General features: G+C 33.3%; 1 protein-coding gene across 7 annotated transcripts in view; it reads right to left on the reverse strand.

The window, feature by feature from the left end:
- Nucleotides 1-19,701, reverse strand: part of NCOA1 (nuclear receptor coactivator 1) — a 212,089-nt gene that overhangs the window by 82,384 nt on the left and 110,004 nt on the right. For 6 of the 7 annotated variants that reach the window (XM_031466671.2, XM_031466669.2, XM_031466672.2 and 3 more), the window contains one exon: nt 9,865-10,021. The exons of the other annotated variant lie outside the window; for it this stretch is intronic. The gene's annotated coding sequence lies outside the window, so the exon portion shown is untranslated. The remainder of the gene's footprint in view (nt 1-9,864; nt 10,022-19,701) is intronic. 7 annotated transcript variants of the gene reach the window in all.

Here is a 19,701-nt window from a genome sequence, read left to right on the forward strand (position 1 = left end):
TTATTAAATAACTACAGTGCCATGTGTTAGCAGCCAGGCTTGTAAAGTTTATTATAAAGACTGCTGAGAGCCATAAGAATTTCTCACATGGCTTTAATTAATATGTCTGAGTAAATCCTTTTTCTCTGGCCCTAAACTTACTCTGCCTCCAGCTCCTTCTCAATACTAAAGACTGCCATATCCCCTTTTTGTTATAAAAATATCACCCAAAATTCTAATCATGAATTTATTATTCCATGTAACCAAAAAGGCATATTTCTAGTTTCTCCATATCAGAAGTACAGGTTATGAAAATTTCCAACTCCTAGGTTTGCAATCTTGTAGTTATTTCTTACTCTCCTCTTTTACTCCTCATTTCATATTGGTATCCATGTCCTGTCAATTCTTTTTGTTAACAGGAGATCTTACAACGGTCCCTCCTCTTTCATTCTCAGATACAGTTATGATCCATATTTGGAAGCATATACCTCATTCTAGATTCATACAAGATCCTTTTACCTTATTTGTCAATCCCAGTTGTTCTCACTTCTAGTCTTGTCCTATATACAGGAGCAAAACCGTTCCTGCTCAACTGGCATTTTCCAGATATCACTTCCCTGATGAAGAATCAGCTTGATCCCCTCTACTGGAGCATGGTGGTTAAAAGCATGGGCGTTGGGCAGAAAGGCCCTGCTTAATCACTACCTGCCTATTGTTAGGTCAAGTGCTTAATCTCCTTAAATGTACTTCCTCGTCTGTAACATAGTGATGATAACTACACTTACATATCTTTAGATGTGTTGTGAAGAATGAATGAATAGAGAACTTAAGAGTGCACTCTAAGTTCCTGGAGAATGATGGCTATTGCTGTCTCCCCTTTAGACCAAGAGCTCCATGAGGGGTAGTGTTCACTCAGTGGGTAACTCATCCCATACTTCCTCGATAAGTACATTGGATACTTTTCATTTCTTCATTCATTAGTACTCAATAAATGCTAACTGTTATTGTTATTATTTTACCGGACTACTTTGGGCAGCATTTGGAACTGATTCCTTCTGGAAATATTGTCATCCATTGGCTTCTGGGACCCTACACTTCATTTATTTCACAAATAAATCAAGCATCTATCATGTATCAGGCACTGTGCTAGGAGTTAAGCAAATTGTGGGCAACAAAATAGAGGTTCTTGCCCTCGTGAAGTGGAAGACATAAATCAATAAAACTGAAAAATAAAATATAATTTTATACAGTGATAAAAATCATAAAGGAAAGTAATAAGAGTTCATAGAGAAAAATAATAGAGGAGATCTAATTTTAATTGGGGGTTCAACTGAGGCTTCTCTGAAGAAGTGATGTTTAAGCCATGACTTGAGAGATTAGTAGAATTAGGATGGTTTTCTCCTTACCTTATTCTCAGTACTTTTTGCCCAATTTGGGGGAGTTAGATTTCCTCGTGGTTCTCATGCCCTAGGCTTCTTTTTCCCTTGTACTAAACATTACTCTGGGGTGAGGTCACACAGGATGGTTTCAAAAAAATCTCTAAACCAATGACTCCTGAATCTCCATCTCTAGCCCAGATCTCCTGGTTCTCAGATCCATAATCCAACTCCTTACCAGACACCTCTATCAGGATGTCAAAGAGGCAGTTCAAATTCACATTTCCAAAATGAACTGAACATCTCCTCATGCATTTTTTTCTCAGTTGGTACACCTGAGTCATTCTGGCCTCTTCTCTCAAACCCCACATGCATGCTAAACACCAGGATGTATCCATTTTTATTTCCTAAATATTTCCAAAATCCATCCTTTCCTCATATTCCCCTCTTATCACCTCTTGCTGGACTACTGAAGTAGCTCCTCAGATGGTCTCCCTGAGCCACCAGAGTAGGCTATCAAAAACGTTAAGTCTCATCATGTCAATCTCTTGCTTAAAACTCTTCCCTAAATCCTCACTGCCCACAGGACAACATTCAACCCCCCAACATAATATACAAAGTTTGCATCAGCTCTCATCTACTGGTGTCTATTATAGAATTTGGCAAATGGTGAATGAATGGCTAAATATTTGTCCAAACAAGTTTAGTCCAACCAATAAAATCTATACATAAACATACTATATATATAAATAAAATATACAACATATAGTCTCTAATATATACATATAGATCATATATGTCAATTTTAGTTTCAACTCCAAGGAGAGACTTTAAAAATAAAATCTTGGTAACATCTCCATCTTCCCAGAAAAGGTAAACATTAAATCAGAAAACTTTAAATTGATCTCAATGTGAGTAGCCCTACTTAACAACAAACATTTATTGAGCTCTCACTATATGTCAGTCTCTGTTCTAGGTACTTGGGATACAACTGTGAATGAAATTTATAAAAACCACTGCCTTCGCTAAGTTTCATTCTGTTGTGAGGGAGAGCAGCAAAATTTTAAAGTAAATTATAGAGTATATTAGAAGATGACAAGGGATGTGGAGAAAAATAAGGTACAAACAGAGGCTTAGGTGTGTGGAAGGAGAGGGACAGCAATTTTAAGTAAGGTAGTTAGGAAGGGCCTCACTGAGAAGATGAGATGTAAGCAAAGAATTGAAGGAGGTGAGGGAGAGAGAATGACAGGGAAGTGCTCCTGGCAGGGGAAGGGCTGTGAAGCCTGAAGGCCAGAGTATAACTATGCTTTTTGAGAGAAATGAAAGAGATCAGTGGAGGAAGAACTGAAGAGTGAGGAGTAAGAAACGAAGCTGCATCAGGTAAGGACTTGAGTGAAGCCATTTTAACAACTTTAGTTTTACTCTGAGTGAATTAGGCAATAATTGGAGGGTTAAGACAGAAGAATGACAGGGTCTGATTTTCATTCTTAGACTTCCTCTAAGAAGAATGAATACAATCTTTCTCATCTCAGTAATTTGGTATCTAAATAAGTTTCTAGCTGCTAAATGCACATTTCTGTTTGGATATCCCACTGTCACCTCAAACCCAACATGTATAAAATATGATGGACTTTTAAGTTCCAGATTTCTATTAATGATAAATAAGTGAAATGAGCTGTATTATGGATTAATGTCATCATAGAAAAACATTTATTAAGCCTTTTGTGGGGGGAGAGGAAGAATTTATATGATAAGGAAAATAATTACAATTTAAGTTGGACAACCTCAATGCAAAGGTAAATGCATCAAAACACAACCAAAAAGATGTTGAAAAACCCGACAATGGTTTTGACAGTACCCATTCTGAAACCCAAACACAAAACAAGATTAATCAGCTAAGTGGCGTATTATTATAATGAATAAGACTGCAACCTTCTTTTCCTATGGAAAGTCACAGAAACATAAATAAGGTTAACCAGGTACCACAGAAGTAAAGAAACCATTTAAGTTTATTTTTACACAGAAGTAAAATACAGATATATTTCAAAGTTTATTGACACAAAAATGAAAGTATGCAATAAATTTATAATAATGGACTAGCATCAACTCTTAAGTTTTTCAACCAAAAGTAGAAATAGAAGAAAATGATGAACAGGAAAGAAAATGAAACATAAGACTTTAGAGTCTGTTAAAAATCCTAAAGAAAAGAGTTAGCTAACTCCTACTTCATGCTCAGCTTTACTTAGCTATTTTCTCTGTCTCCAAAGATGTTATCCATCTAAGAATTTACCCATCTGAATTCTACTTGCTCTCAAAATACTCCTGGGTATATATTTCTTATGATAATGTGCTATAAAATTATAATTCTCTTGTCTCCTAGTTTGTGAACTGAAAGACAGTTACTAAATCTTTTTGCCATATATCCAATATGTGAAAATAATGCCTAAAATATACAGAAACTAAAATAGGTGATGAACTAAATGTAATTAAGCTATTTTACTAATACAACATTTAAAATTTTTAAAAAACATTTAAGATTTTTTAATAAATAAACATTTTCTGGAATCTTTCATAAAACTTTGGAATTCTTTCCTGTAACTGAGAAACTGAGCTTTCCTGAAATAACTGTTCCCTTGTTTTCAATGGAAAAAACAACAACAACAACTTTCTCAGTCTAGGGATTTGAGAACATCTCTTCCGATTTTGAAAAGGATAAAGAAATCTCCTACAGTATTTATAGTACTAAAGAGACACAAAGACATGCTGCTGCCACACAACTGTAAATATAAACAATATAATCTCACAGACTGGATAATTCTGAGCAACAAATAAATCTGGATTTAAAACAGTATTCCTCATACTGTGCTACCTCAGACTACTGGCTGGAGGCTGACATCTGCTAAATTTATCTGAAATTCTGGGGCTAAGGAGACATCAGACAACAATTCAACAGCAATTCAATACCTGGCCTACCAAAATAAGAGCCAACAGTAAGGAGCTATGAGAAAGTCACCAACAATTTGCTGATGATATGATTCTGGTATTAACTCCTTTCTATTTACAAAACACAATAAACAGATAGTGGAATGCAAAACCTCTGATGAGTGAAAACTATTATAGCTGTTCTATTTGTGGAATGGCTTTATATTTGGCAGTAAGGGTACTTTAAACAAGGTTCATTAAGAAAAGAAATGTTGGTTTCAGGAAGCCAATTTGCATATCACCTTTTTACAAAAGAGGTAAGGTTTCTAAGTAAAGGTACCCTGTTGATTTAAAAAGAGTTGCTAAATTATACCCAAACAATCTCATGCAATCTCTAGAGAGCCCTTTTAGGAACTAGAAACCACATCTACCTCCGTTTAAATGGATCAGACTAAACCAAATAGGTGGAGCTGAAGAAATAGGTCAGTGCTTTATATTTCAGGTAAATTATAAATTTCTACATAAGAAAACTGTCACAACTAGATTTAGCCGAGAACTGCATAATTTGAAAAATCAGTAACAATTAGTTAATAAACAACTCTAACAATGTACTGTAAAATGCTTAGCAGGCAATTAGCACAGAGAAGCACAGACATGATGAGAGGGGCACTCTGAGAGTTAAACTTCTCAAGCTGATAGTTGCTACATGGGAAAAAGCATGATAAATAAAGAGCTCCTGCACTGGGTAACTGCCAGAAAGAATGTTTCTCAAAATGGAATCCTTGGACTCCTAGAGTTCTCTAAAAATAAACTTTTCAATGATTTCTTTTCATTTCAATGTTGAAATCTTCCTAATGTGATAAGAAAGGATGGGACTTCAGGATTCCCACTGCCCTTTTTATTGTTGAATAATTTCCCACTGTTTGGATATACCACATTTTGTTTATTTAGTTATCAGCTGATGGCCATTTAGGTTTCTACACTGCTGGAATTATTTATCAATACTACTGCTATGAACATTGATATGCAAATTTTTGTGCAAACATGTCTTCAATTATCTTTGGCATGAAACTACTAGGTCATTCTGTAACTTTCTTTAACTTTTTTGAGGGAACTGGCAAACTGTCTTCCATAGTGGCTGTACTATCTTAAATTCTCACCAGCAATGCACAAGTGATCCAATTTTTCCACATGCTCATCAAAAATTGTTATTTTCTGTTTTAAATTTTTATTTTAATTATAGCTATCCTAGTGGGTGTGAAATGGTATCTCACTACGGTTTTGACTTACATTTAATGACACTGAGCATCTTTTCATGTGCTTATTGGTCATTTGTATATCTCTTTGGAGAAATGTCTATTCAGGTCCTTTGACCATTTAAAAAAGGGTTATTGTCTTTTTCTTGGTGAGCCATAAGACTTTTTTATATTCATGTACTAGATCCCTATTAGATATATGATTTGTAACTGTTCTCCCATTCTGTGGATTAGCTTTTCACTTTCTTTATAGTGTCTTTTGAAGAGCAGAAGTTTGAAAATTTTGATGAAATCCGACTTATTAAACAGAGAAGTACAACATCTGGGCTTCCTTAAATATAGTTTTTACTGATTGTTGTTTTTTTTTTCCTGTATATGAGCCATTGTTTTTTTGTTGTTGTTGTTGTTTCTTTGCATGCCTCCAATTTTTTTTTTTGTTAAAAAATAGAATTTTGAAGCTAATGACTATACAAGGATTTCCTTAAACATCTGGAAACAAAAATTCTCTCTGAACCCCACAAAGCCAGGGACCAAAACTCAGATGGTGGTTATCCCTTGCCCAGAGAAAACTCTCTGCCCCATAAGCCTCTGCCATAAATGACCAGCCAATATCTTAACCATTAACCGCTATGGCCAGGAATAAAAAGCAAAGGCAAAGAAACAAATTCAAAACAATGAGTTCTTTAAAAAATAGACATCATTTTATCTTATTTCATTGATTCTATAAAATGTCAGATGTTCCTTAAAGTGTTTTTGTAAAAGAAAATCCTGTAAAACTCTTTTAAATTTTTAATGCTAATAATAAAGATATTATCAACGATTTGGTAGCTTAACTTTTAAAAGTATGTAATGTTTGAAACAATGTATTTAACAAGTTTATGTTTACCACTAAAAATTATTCTACAGATCAAGAGACAATGCTTCCTTTCTTTGTATTATTTTTTCCTAAATGGAAAGAATAAGTTTGGAAAAGTATCAAAATATATTTTGTTTTCTATTAGCAAATACAGAAGAAGAGGAAATCCAAATTAGTTTTAAATCCAATTATTTTAAATTCCTCATATTGAGTTTATTTAAAATTTAATTTTTTATGATAAACAGTAAACACATATGCATTTGCCTTGTTAAAATACAATTATTGAGAAAAAATGATAAGCATATGAAACACATGTTTATGGCAGCTATCTTATTAAAACAATTTGGCAAAAATACCCTCAACATTTCCTTCTAAATCTATAAAGCTAAATGATTCCAGTTATCTTAAAATGACACTGGGTAACTGTAGACACTACATATGTCTTCCAAAATTTAGTTCTACGTTGTTTTAACTTGTGAAAAATATGCTGGTGTTTTTTAAAAAGAAAAATATTAAAATCAGTCTTCCTGTAGTCAGGCCCATTAATATGCATTCAATTAAAGGGTATGACAATGTAATAATATATACTGAGTGTTTCTGTATTTTATATGTATTATTTCACTGATTCCTCACAACTGCCCTATGAAGTGTGTATTATTATTACTACCACTTTACAGAATCATTGAGTTCAACAGTTTAACCTTACTTAAGAAAGTATGGTCTGATGATGATAAGAATGACGATGATGACAAAGAGTTATTATGTGCTAATCACTAACTTATATTATTTACTTATAAACCTAACTAACCCATTCACTCATAAAACATGAGGTAGGCATTATCATCATTATCATCCATTTTACAGATGAGGAAACTGAGGCACAGAGAAGTTACTTCATCTGCCCAAGATCATAACTGGCAGAGGCAGAAATCATTTTTAGGTAATTTGGTTCCAGAATCTGGCTATGCTTTAACTTCTTCTATGATCATTACAATATAAAAATAATTATTCCCTATATGTGATTCACCTTAAGATGTAAATGTACTATTTCGTCAAAATCAAAAGTTCTGCCTTTACAAACCCTAATTTTTGTCCAAACATTTATAAATCTTGGATTCGAAGATTATATGTAGACATATGCACACTTACATAAAATTCCTTTCAATAAGTTCCAAGTCATCTTTAGGAATGTACCTTCTGGAATTTTGGGCTCCTACCATTTAACAGACTTTCTTAAAAAAAATCTTTATAGGCTTTGTTCTACCAGACAAGATTCTGAGTAACAAAAACCATGAAATCTCCAAAGTCCCAAATCACAGTCTGTTTAGAAAGGAATAAAATGGAAACAGACAAGCTCAAAATGAGAGCCATTATAACAGCTGATCTATACTTTTTCAAAATGTCAATGTCACAGAAGACAAAGACAAGTTGAGAAACTATTCCAGGTAAAAGGAACCAAAGAGATGTGAAAATTATGCAATGTGTGATTCTGGATCAGACAGCTGGTAAAATTTTAATATGAACTATATATTTGAAAATTGGGAGGAGGGTATAGCCCAAGTGGTAGAGCACATGCTTAGCATGCACAAGGTCCCAGGTTCAATCCCCAGTACCTACATTAAAAAATAATAATAATAAATAAATAAACAAACCTAATTACCTCTTCCTCCAAAAAACAGAAAGAAAGAAAGAAAGAAAGAAAGAAAGAAAGAAAGAAAGAAAGAAAGAAAGAAAGAAAGAAAGAAAGAAAGAGGAAGAAAGAAAGAAAATGAAAGAAAGAAAGAAAGAAAATGTTGTTCCCTGAATTTCATTATTATATTGTGGTTCAGTAGGAAACACACAGTGAATATTTAGGAGTAAAAGATCATTAATGTCTACAATTTACTCTCTAATGATTCATCATCACCATCATCATCATAATGGTTATTAAGGACGAGGGGTAGGAGAAGTACTAGTAAATATATATACAGAAAAAGCAAATATAACAAAATGTTTACAATTGGGGAAACTGGGCAATGAGCACACAGGTGTGCAGCCTACCAATCTTGTAACTACTTGGTATGTTTAAAGCTGTTTTTAATAAATGTTAAGAGGAATAGAGAAGATAAAAATTTTCATTGTGACATGAAGAAAACATGACTTTCTCAGAGTCACTCACTGAACCATGAGTTAAGAAAAAGACACCCTACCCATAGTTCAACCACTAGATTATTCTATTTTCTCTCCCTTTCTCTTTCATAAAGTCAAGGTATGAGCATTTCCTTCTAAAAACTCTTAAAGAGAGGGCCCTCCTAAATGATTAAAGTTTCTCTTAATTGTAATACATCCTACTCTGCAAAACGTTTTTTGAATAATGAGGATGCTTATAAACTCGTTTCTCTCTCTTATTGAGAATCAAGTCTGATTTCAAACAACAGAATACATAAGTTAATAAATACAATGTATCACCAGTTAATAAAAGCCAGAAATCTGGAGTATGTTTGTTCCAGAAACCAATGAAATTTTAAAGAGATTTAATGGTGGTAGGATTAAATGAGTATCTTCTTAAATCATGCTACACCTCCAGTCCTTGGTTTAAAAAGCTCTCTGCCAGTTGACAGTCTTGTCTCCATCTCCCAAATTCATTATTTACTCCAAACATAGGCACTGCTTCTCAGCCAATCAAATTCAATTGCGTTTAACTTCTATGACTGCTAATCCCCACCCTCCAAATCAACAGCTATCACTCTCTAGGGTGACAACCTCTTTCTTAATCTCGGTAGTGTTTATACAAATACATTCAGTACATGATAACTCAAGAGTTGTACCCTTAAAATTTATGATTTATATCTATATATGTCATAATTCAATTTAAAAGTCTATTATTAAAAAAAAACAACTTCCTGCTGGAAGTCTTCCCTTTATTGGTTTATTGGTTTCTAATTTTACTCTTCAACTTTTTACCTACCATCTTGGCTTGGTGCATGTTTATTTTTCTCATTATAGGCTGATAAGACCATTCATCTTCATGGATACACTAGTTCTATTCTTTCAGTTAGCTTACAAACTCTTGGAAAACAACAATTGTAAAAATGCCCCAAAATACAAAATCTAGATAGATAGATAGATGATAGATAATAGATAGATAGAGATAGAGATATAGGTTTAATGACTGGATTATATTAGAAATGTATAGACCAAACCTGGGGATGGTTCAGTAGTTTTTCTGCTGCCATTTTAATTCAGTAAGGACTTGACGGTCTCATTGTAAGATACTGATCTGAAGCCTGTATTAGTTTCAATGTGCATTAACATAGTTTACAAAGAAGTTTTCTAATATTTTCATTTAGGAATGTCAGCACATATTTTATAATAACCTTGAAGCTTTTCAGATCAAACACATATTTCCATATAAAATAAGTATCAACAGGTAGTCATTTTCACACCATATTTTTGTAGAGACAAAGCTCTTTAAAAACAGAGCTTTAATTCCTACCTGGGAGACTTCTTTGTTCATAATGAGTCTTCAAAACAGATATGGTCAAATCTAGTGCTCCAGAGGGTAGCTTCCAGGGGTATAGGGTAATGCTGTTTTCCAGAGATAGCTCTAGTCTCTTCACTCTTACCTCATTTAAGGCCAATTATGCAAACAACTAAAAAAAGGAGAGGAAAAAAAATAAAAGCAGAAGGGAGGTTAGATTGCTATTTTATTTTCTAAGAAATGATAATACAACTTCTCAGGCCAAATGGAAAAATATTTCCAAAAGACGATGGATGACTATCTGATTTTACAACTGAAGTCCTTTTGGTGATTAAATATATATTCCTATTTAAAACTGCTGCTTAGGTAATACATAATTACATTCTGCCCTTAATCTCCTGAAGGCCTATTTATATGTCTTAAAAAGTTTTTTTCTGGCTATATTTGTATATTTATCTTTTTACTTATAAATTCAGGTTTTTCATGTTTTCAGTTTACATTTAATTCTTTCTTTCATTTCTATAATATTTCTCACTAAGTATTAAAGTTACTATGGTATTTTATTTTTAAATTTTTTACTGAAAAGGTTTACAAACATTATATATTCATAGTACTTAAACATAAAATTCATTGAGCTCTGGTTCTAGTAGAGATGAACTAACTTGTATTGGACTAACTTGCCCAAAAATGACAATTATTAACTCTGGACAGAATATTAAAAAATAACTTCAAAGATGCTGAAAAGTGACCAAAAGCAGGCAGAAATGTAGGGGATTTGATCACTGAAAGAAAGGAATCATACTGGATGAGAACTACACTCATAAGACTTTCCCTTAAGAGAACTCTTCCCAATATACCCCACAAGTACTGGAAGAATAGAATAGACGTGAGAGAAAACCACTGTCTCATTGGCCTGAGGCAGTAGAGAATGTGGTTCAGAGCTGAAAGAAAGCTAGATAATAGAAGAAGATCATGCAGAGAAGGGCAGTACAGTAAGGGGGTGGGAAATCTTAACTCTGTATACAAATGTTCCATAAATCCTTGGTCGATTCCTGAACTGCTCAGGCACAGGAAGACTCCAAGTAGCCCCATATAATCATACCACAACTGAGATTCCCCTTTGCTGTTTATAACCATGCACTTCTCATTCCTCTTTTCTTAACTGCTAGCAACCACTTATCTGTTTTCTATTTCTATAATTTTGTCACTTTGAGAATGTTATAAAAATTGAATCAAATAGTATGGAAACATTTTGGATTGGCTTTTTTCACTCAGCATAATGCCCCTGAGAGCAATCCAATTTGTTGCATATATAAACAGTTTGTTCCTTTTTATTGCTTCATGGTTTAAAGGTACCACAGTTTCTTTTCACTATTCACCATTCTAGTACATTTGGGTTGTTTTCAGTTTGGGGCTATTATGAAGAAAGCTGCTATGAATATTTGTGTATAGGCTTTTGTGTAAATGTAAGTTTACATTTCCCTAGGATAAATACCCAGAAATGCAATTAGGTTGTACAGTAAATGTGTATTTATCAGCTAATAATTTAGCTGTCTACTAGAACAAAAATCAATACTCTTCAGAAAAAGAAAACATCCACAATATCCAATATACAATAAAAAAATTACTAAACATTCAAGGAAGCTAGAAATTGTAACTCAAGGTCAGGGGAAAAAAAGCTCAACAGAAACCTACCATAAAATGATCAGTTGAAGTAAACTGATATGAATGCTAAAGAAGTATTGTAAATATGTTCAATATGTTGTAATGAGTGAACAGATATGAAATACTGGTAGCAAATGAAAATTATAAAATAGAAATAAATGGAAATTCAAGAACTAGATAGTTCAACATCAAAATTTTTAAGTTCACTGGATAGGTTTAATAGATTTGAGATAGCACAAAAACAAGTCAGTGAACTTGAAGGCAAAACAATACCCAATAAAATGATTGAACAACTGAAAAAAATTAAAACCAAAGTTTTTTTTTTGAAAGGCTAAAAAATTGTTAATATTTGAGCAAGACTGATCAAGAAAAATGAAAGGCAACACAAATTACCAATGTCAGAAACAGGAGAGGTATCACTTCAGGTCCTGCAGATGTAATGTACTAAACCACATAATGCAAATCAAAATTGAGTAACTGAGGTAAAATAAAAAACTCCTTGAAAAACACAAATTACTAGAACAACCACAAAAAGGATGTTATTTACTAAAAAAATTTGTAATTAAAACAAAACAAACTCCAGGCCCAGATGGCTTCACTGGTGGGTTCTATGAAAATTTAAGGAAGCAATAGTAACAATTTTACACACTTTCTAGAAAATAAGAGAGAGCTACATCACAATAGGTAAGCAAAACCCTAATACCAAACCTGACAAAGATATTACCAGAAAAGAAAATCAGCCTTATGAGTACTGATGGAAAATAGCAAATTTAATCCAGCAATATATAAGAAGGATAATATACCATGACAAGTGTGGTTTATCCAAGGAATATGTAAGGATGGTTTAAATTTCAAATATCAATCAATGTAATTTACCATATTAACAGAATAAAAGGCATATAAACATCTCAACGGGTACAGAAAAACACCTGAAAAATTCAAGACCCATTCACGGTAAAATTCTCAGCAAGCAAAAAACTAAAACGTTAACTCCTTTAATCTGATAAGAAAGATCAATGAAAAACCTATAGCTAGTATTTTACATAATGGTGAAATGTTAGGAGTTCTCCTAATATTGGAAACAAGGCAAGAATGTTCATTCTAACCACTTCTATTAATTACTGTAATGGATATACTGGAGGTCTCAGTGCAATAAGAAAAAGAAATAAAAGGAAGGTTAGAAAAGAAGAACTAAAATTGTCTTTATTCAATTAAAATAAGTTTTTAGCACATAATTCTAAGGAATCTGAAAAATGATTACTGAATGAATAAGTAATTTGACAAAGTTGTAGGACACAAGGGAAGTATACAAAAATCAATTGTGTTTCCATACAACCACAGGAAACAATTGGAAAACAAAATGTAAAACAATTTATAATTGCATCAAAAAACACAAAATACTTAAGAATTAGTTTAACAAAAGATATGCAAGACCTATACACTTAAAATTATAAAATATTCCTGAAATTAAAAAACATTAAAAAAAAAGTAGTTGAATATTTTCATGGGTTCACCAAGCCTCAATAATATTAAGATGTCAATTTTCCCCCCAAATAATTCATATACTCAAAAATAAAATTAATGGTTTATTTTATGCATATTTAATATATTTTACTGTCAGTGGATAACAAATCTATTTCTGTTTTGTTTTACAATATATTTTTAATGTGGGATTTTTTTTCAATGCTTGTTTTGGGCTTTTGCTTTTTAAAATAAAGATTACTTTTTTCCCCTCTAAATCATGATTTCCCTCAGTGCTGAATTCCATATTAAAGTGGAATGTTTAATGTTAGAAAACTGAATGATGGAGGATCCAAAAGTGCTTACCCCTCAAAGCCCCTCTAAATTAAACTAAGAGCTTTTTATATTTTCAAGATTTTTTTCTTTCCTTGAATTAAATCTATAATTCAAAAACTCAAAGAAATGGACTAGCTCTTCATATTGACTTATAGTTTAAATTATTAAAGAAAGGGATTTGTAGTTAGGTTAGTCCAATTTACATTATAGTTAGTTGGATTGTTCTCACTGTGTACGTCTAGTTTATTTGTATTTGTTATCAACTTAGTGCCCCAAAACATTTTGCAGTGAATGAGAGTCCTCCTGATCACTACTTTGTGTTCTTTCATCTGTAAGGCACTGTATCTTTGAATTTGCCCTGGGTAAATCTTTAAGAATTTGTAAGAACTGATTAGCAATCACTGACTATGGCAAAGACGGCATTGTTCATGTAGTCATCCACAAACCCAGCTTCTGTCATTTTCTGACTTCCAAGGAAGAGCGCTCCTCAAAAATCATTTGTGTAGTTAATCCTGCAGATATAATCCTTTCAAATAATTCCATTCTCTTCCATAAAACCTGAGAATTTTTAAGGGTACTTTTTCAAAACCAGGCAGTAACTAAAGTCAGATGGATCCTGCTAATGATTTTAGGTCTTGATGATTCATGGCCAACATGTGAGGGAATATAGGAACGAAGCTGAGTTGGGTGGCTGAGCACAGTCACTTAGGGACTGCAAGAAAGTAAAGCACAAGATAAATCTATATTCAAAAAAGACATGTAGACAATGAAAAGTGAAAAATATGGAAACCAAGAGATAGGTGACACACAGAGAACCAAAGAAGACAGGAGGAATACGACGGAATAGGGAGAACAAGAGCAGTGCTGATGATCTGATGTTTGCTATTATGAGATAAATAAGCTTATTATTCTTAAAATGTATCTCTCCAGTAATTATTATGTATTATCTGTGCTATCCAGAGTTCAGAATTTTAAAAGTCTTTCCTCACTCCCTTACCCCCAGGAACCCAGAGCAGGAGATCTGACACGGATGTTGCAAACTCCTAATAGATCCCCATGCCTGGTGGTTTCCCATTACTTGTTCCAATTCTCCCCTCATGGGTAAGGCCTTTCTATTTTCATCATCTGCTTCCAATTCTGGCACAAGTGCTGGTTAATGCTGCACCTCAATTCCTTTAATTTAATTTAATAATTTAGTAAATTATTCAATTTAAGCTCTTAAATTCAATCTAAGAGTCAGATGAGGAAGCAAGGTGACAGAAGAGTACCTATAATGCACCTAATACATAGAAAGAGTGAAAAAGGAAATCTATAAAACACTCCTTCTTATTTTGGAGTTAGGCAGAGTTATAGTGTCAGAAGTTTAAAACATATAGAGAAATAAAACAAAGAAATATCTACGGATCTACTACCCAGAATTAACAACAGTAAACATTTTTGATATATTTATTTTCTTTTTTAAGAAATGAAGCATTATCAATAAATCAAAAGCCCCCACACTCACACATAGCCCACTCTGTTCACTCCCTCTCATTTTGATAGAGATAACCATCATCATGAATCTAGCATATATCCTTCTGGTCAGTTTTTCATATCCATCCATGAACAATATACATTAATGTTTTATGCTTTAAAACATGTATGTTTAAACTGTATACTATACCCATTCTGCATTTTGCTGATTTCATGCATTGTGTTGTTCTGGAGCTCTAGCCTTGCTGAGGTGTGTGTGGGTTTCGGTCATATGTATATGTGAATATACCACATCTTAGGCATTCCTGTATGTAAGTTGTCTATAAATTTTCATCATTACAAATTATGCCTCAATGAGTGTTCTTATAAATGGCTTCTCATTAAAATTTTCATATGTACAAGTGTAAGAATTTCTAAAGGCAATATCCAGAAGTGGAATTTCTTTTCTTTTTTCTTTCTTTCTTTTTTGTTTTTGAGACATCAACGGCACTGGGTAGGGCAGAAACGGAATTTCTGAGTGGTAGCACTTGCATATCTTCCACTCTACTCACCATTTGTCAAACTGATTGCCAAAATGATTGTTTCACGCTCCCACTAGCAGTATGTAAGAGAATCATTTCCCCCCCATATTCTTTCCAACACTTGATATCATCAGACTTTTTTTTTAACCCGTCTAATGGACGAAAATAGGATCTCATTTCAATTTGCATTTCCCTGAATATTATAGAGACTGAATAACATAGTTGGCTATTTGGATATCCTATTATTTGGACTGGCGTTCTCTTTTCATCCATTATACTGGGTATTCAATACGTACTTTGTCTTAGTTCTGGAAAATTTTCTCGGATTATACTATTTATTCTTTCCCCCCCCTTCATTTATTCTGTTTTCTCCTTTTGGAACGCCTAGTACTAGAAAGCTGACCCTCCTAGACCCTCCTTTTTCTTTTCTTTTATCTTCTGTTTATCATTTCTTTGCCTTTCTGCTTTACTTCCTAAAAAAATTTCAACTTATTATTCAAACTTCTATTGAGTTTTTTTTTCCTGCTACACATGCTTAATTTATAAGAATTCTTCATTCTCTGAATATCCTTTTAAAAAACCCTATTTCTGCTTTATGGATGTAGCATCCCATTTTTCTGCCAGTATTTTACACACAAATGACATAGGTTTATATGTGTGTATATGTGTATATGATATATGTATATTTGTATATGGCTGGATGTGTACATATATGTGTGTGTGTAAATATACACAAAAATTTCTCAGCTGCATAGCCTATTTCCTCCAAGTTGTTTGATTTTCGTTTCTGCTAGTCACAGGAGATGCTTTCCTTAGATGCCTGATAGTATTTAGTTGTTTGGGTATAAGAAGTTTATTGAAAGCTCTAATCATGTACATGGGGCTCCTGTGACCTTCCTGTAGGACAATCTGGCCAGACCCTTTGTTAGGACGCAGATACTAATGTGAGACACCTGGCTCCCATCATCTACCACTTATTTACTCATTTGGTCAGTACCTGTATACATGTAAAGTAGTTTCAGAACTGTTAACCTGTACCCCTACAAGAAACAATTTTACCAACTAGACCCCAGTTCTTTCTGCCTTTTGATTTTTCTTCTTGGGTTGGTCACATTCTTCACAGAAGATTCTTCCTGTCTCCTGCCTGGAGGATAAAGGACTCAGTTTGGGAAGCCAATAATGGAGAAGAGAGCAAGGGCTCTCAGCATTCAAAATGCTAGTGCTCATCTAATTCTCCTCCACCTTCAATGTGCCTGGTGTCCACTAGTCCAGAGGCCCTTTGTTTTAACTTAGAGAATATATTTCAAGTCTCCCATCTGTCAAGATGGGACTAGTGCATTAGCACAGTAGCCAAGAGTAGACGAGACCCAGGCATCTGTTTCTTTGCTTTTAAACAATCTTCCTTATTTCAGTCCCTGTTCCTTCTTCACCTCCACTTTCAGAGTTACACAATGCAACCACTGCCTGGGCCCTTTGAAAAGTCCTTTGTACAAATTCAACTGGTCCTTAGCTTTCTCCACTTAAAATAAAGCTTTCTGAGGTTTAATAAGATTGTTACCATTATTCTAACTGTTTTCCAGCCTCTAAAATTTTGCTGTATTTTCTCCCATTTCTCTATATCTCTTGTTTTATGACTAAACAACAGCCCTCAATGACTTCATTTTTGTGGTTGTTTAACTAAACTATAGTTTCAGGAGGAAACAATATTAAATGTGTGCTCAATCTACCACTTTTACCTCAAATCAAATACTGTGTTATTATTTGTAATATTTATTTGTTTATTTTTAATCTTCCTGTTATTTTGTAATCTTTTTAAGGTTTTAAGTGTTATTAACACCATAATCTTTTCGAGAATTTTAAAATCCACCACTTTGAAATTCTCAAGAATCAATTAGCAATTGAAATTACTCAAATACATGAAGAATTATCTGCCAGAAACAGAATTAACCATTGGCAGCAAGGCCTAAGCAACAGTTAATAAGGAACGTTTAGAAAAAGGATTAGCTTTAGAGCAATGGAATGACTCTCCATACATATACTGGTAGTCAATATTACGGATCATGACTTTGGGAAAGCAGAAAAAAGAAATGCACCTTCCATTATCTCATAAGGTAACAGACACTGAGTGTCAAAAGAAGGTATGGTCTACTGTTCTCTTCTCTGAAGGAAGTAAAAGGAACTCTCAAACTTCTAAGGGTAATAGATTTTCTTACCCATGTTCAGTAACTGTAAAGTGTGATGAAAGTAACCTGTTACTAGTAACACTTTAAATTACAACATTTATACATTAATTTCTTTAATAACATTGGTGCAGCTTGAAGGTTATCTTTATTGTAAAGTGACCTTAACTTTTCCTTTTTATGATAGACTTTTTGATGAGGAGAAAAACGGATAATGTTAGCCAAAACTCCCAGTGTGCTGGGACTAGTGTCTTAGTTTAGCTATGCTGTCATCCAGTATTAGGTCCTTATAAATAACCAACATTAGTAGCAATTATAAATTATTTTGGTCATGTAGAGTTAAGATTTCATAGTAACTTCTGCATTCTTATTAATTCTACCCCAAATAAACTTCAAGAGAGAAAAAAAAGCACCTAAAAATTATGTGAAGAAATAAGTTTTTTCCTTGGGGTAGACTGAAAGATTTTTGTGAAAGAATGAAGAAAAAAATGATGCAACTATCTTTCCTATTAGTGATGATACAAGAGTTACACACTCCAAACCCAAGACAAACATGATTTAGGTAAAATTTGAAATCAGGCCATCCATATTAATGTTAAAAAAAACATAATTTAAAAATACATATAAAGCTTATTTTTTTGAATTCTCCTAGTATGAATTTGCTTCTTCTTATTAACACTATCTGTAAAGAGAAGATACAGGGAAAAATTAAGATTTTAAAAATAAGATTGTTTATTTGTTTTAATAGAATGAAAATATTTATTTATTTTCCTTGTTAATCTTTAATTTTTAGAAGGCTGATTTTATTGTTCTTAAGATTACAAAATGCTCTTACGAAAACTTTGCAATCTCTCTCCAGAAAAAAACTTATTTCTTCACACAATTTTGGGATGTCTTAAAAACCTAGGTAAATCCATGGGTGTTGTTAGAAGACAAAATTGTATTATGTTGGGAAGATATGAAAACTGTTCCTCTGTGGTGAGAACAAGAGCTCCAAGGGAAGTGTTCTGGGAGACAAATCTTGGCAAGTGGCAAAAATTCTACCGTGAATCAGCACTAAAGAAAACCATGACCCCAAGGAAATTCTTCATGCGCATGTGCAACAAGAGATATGAAGAAAAATGTTCATGCAATGTTTATAAGAGCAAAAACCAGGAACAACCCAAATGCCCATCAATAAAAGCATATTTAGTATATTGATACAATAAAATTTCACACCACTGAAATAAAGTAACTGAGCTTTAGCTACACACATATGCCTACAGGCAACCATATCCCCTTCCTATAACCAAGGTAGTAAAGCATTATAGTTTAAAGTATGGACTCTGTTGAAAACAGGGTAACCACAAATCAAAAGCATACAATAGAGTCACAAAGACCAAAAAGAAACCAACCTAATACAAAATAAAGTTATCAAACCACAAAAAGAAAAAAAAGAACGAAAGGAACAAAGAAGAAATACCAAATTGACTGAAAAACAAAGTTTAAAATGGCAATAAACACACAGTTATCAATAATTACCATAGATGTCAATGGACTAAATGCACCAATCAAAAGACAGAGTGGCAGACTGGATAATAAAACAAGAGCCTACAATATGCTGCCTACAAGAGACCCACTTTAGGGTGAAAGATACACAGAGACTGACAGTGAGAGAATGGAAAAAAACATTTCAGACAAATGGAAATGACAAGAAGCGGAAGTAGCAATACTTATATTAGACAAAACAGACTTTAAAACAAAGACCATAAAGAAAGACAAAGAAGGACACTATATATGATAAAAATAACAATACAAGAAGAGGATATTATACTCGTTAACATACATGTACCTAAATATATAAAACAAATACTAACAGACATAAAGGGAGAAATTGATGGGAACACAATAATAGTAGGAGACTTTAACACTCCACTAACACCAGTGGATATCTTCCAGACAGAAAAATCAGTAAGACAACAGAGACACTAAATGACACAATAGAACAGCTGGACTTAGCTGATATTTTTAGGACATTACATGCCCCCCGCAACCAGAATATATATTCTTTTCAAGTGTGAATGGAACATTCTTGAGGATAGACCACATGCTCAGGCACAAAAGCAGCCTCAAAAAATTCAAGAGGATAGAAATTATTTCAAGCATCTTTTCTGACCACAATGGCATGAAACTGGAAATCAACCACAGGGGGAAAAAAATGAGAAAAAAATGACTGC

Source organism: Camelus dromedarius, chromosome 15, assembly GCF_036321535.1.
Source record: "Camelus dromedarius isolate mCamDro1 chromosome 15, mCamDro1.pat, whole genome shotgun sequence".
NCBI lineage: Eukaryota > Metazoa > Chordata > Mammalia > Artiodactyla > Camelidae > Camelus > Camelus dromedarius.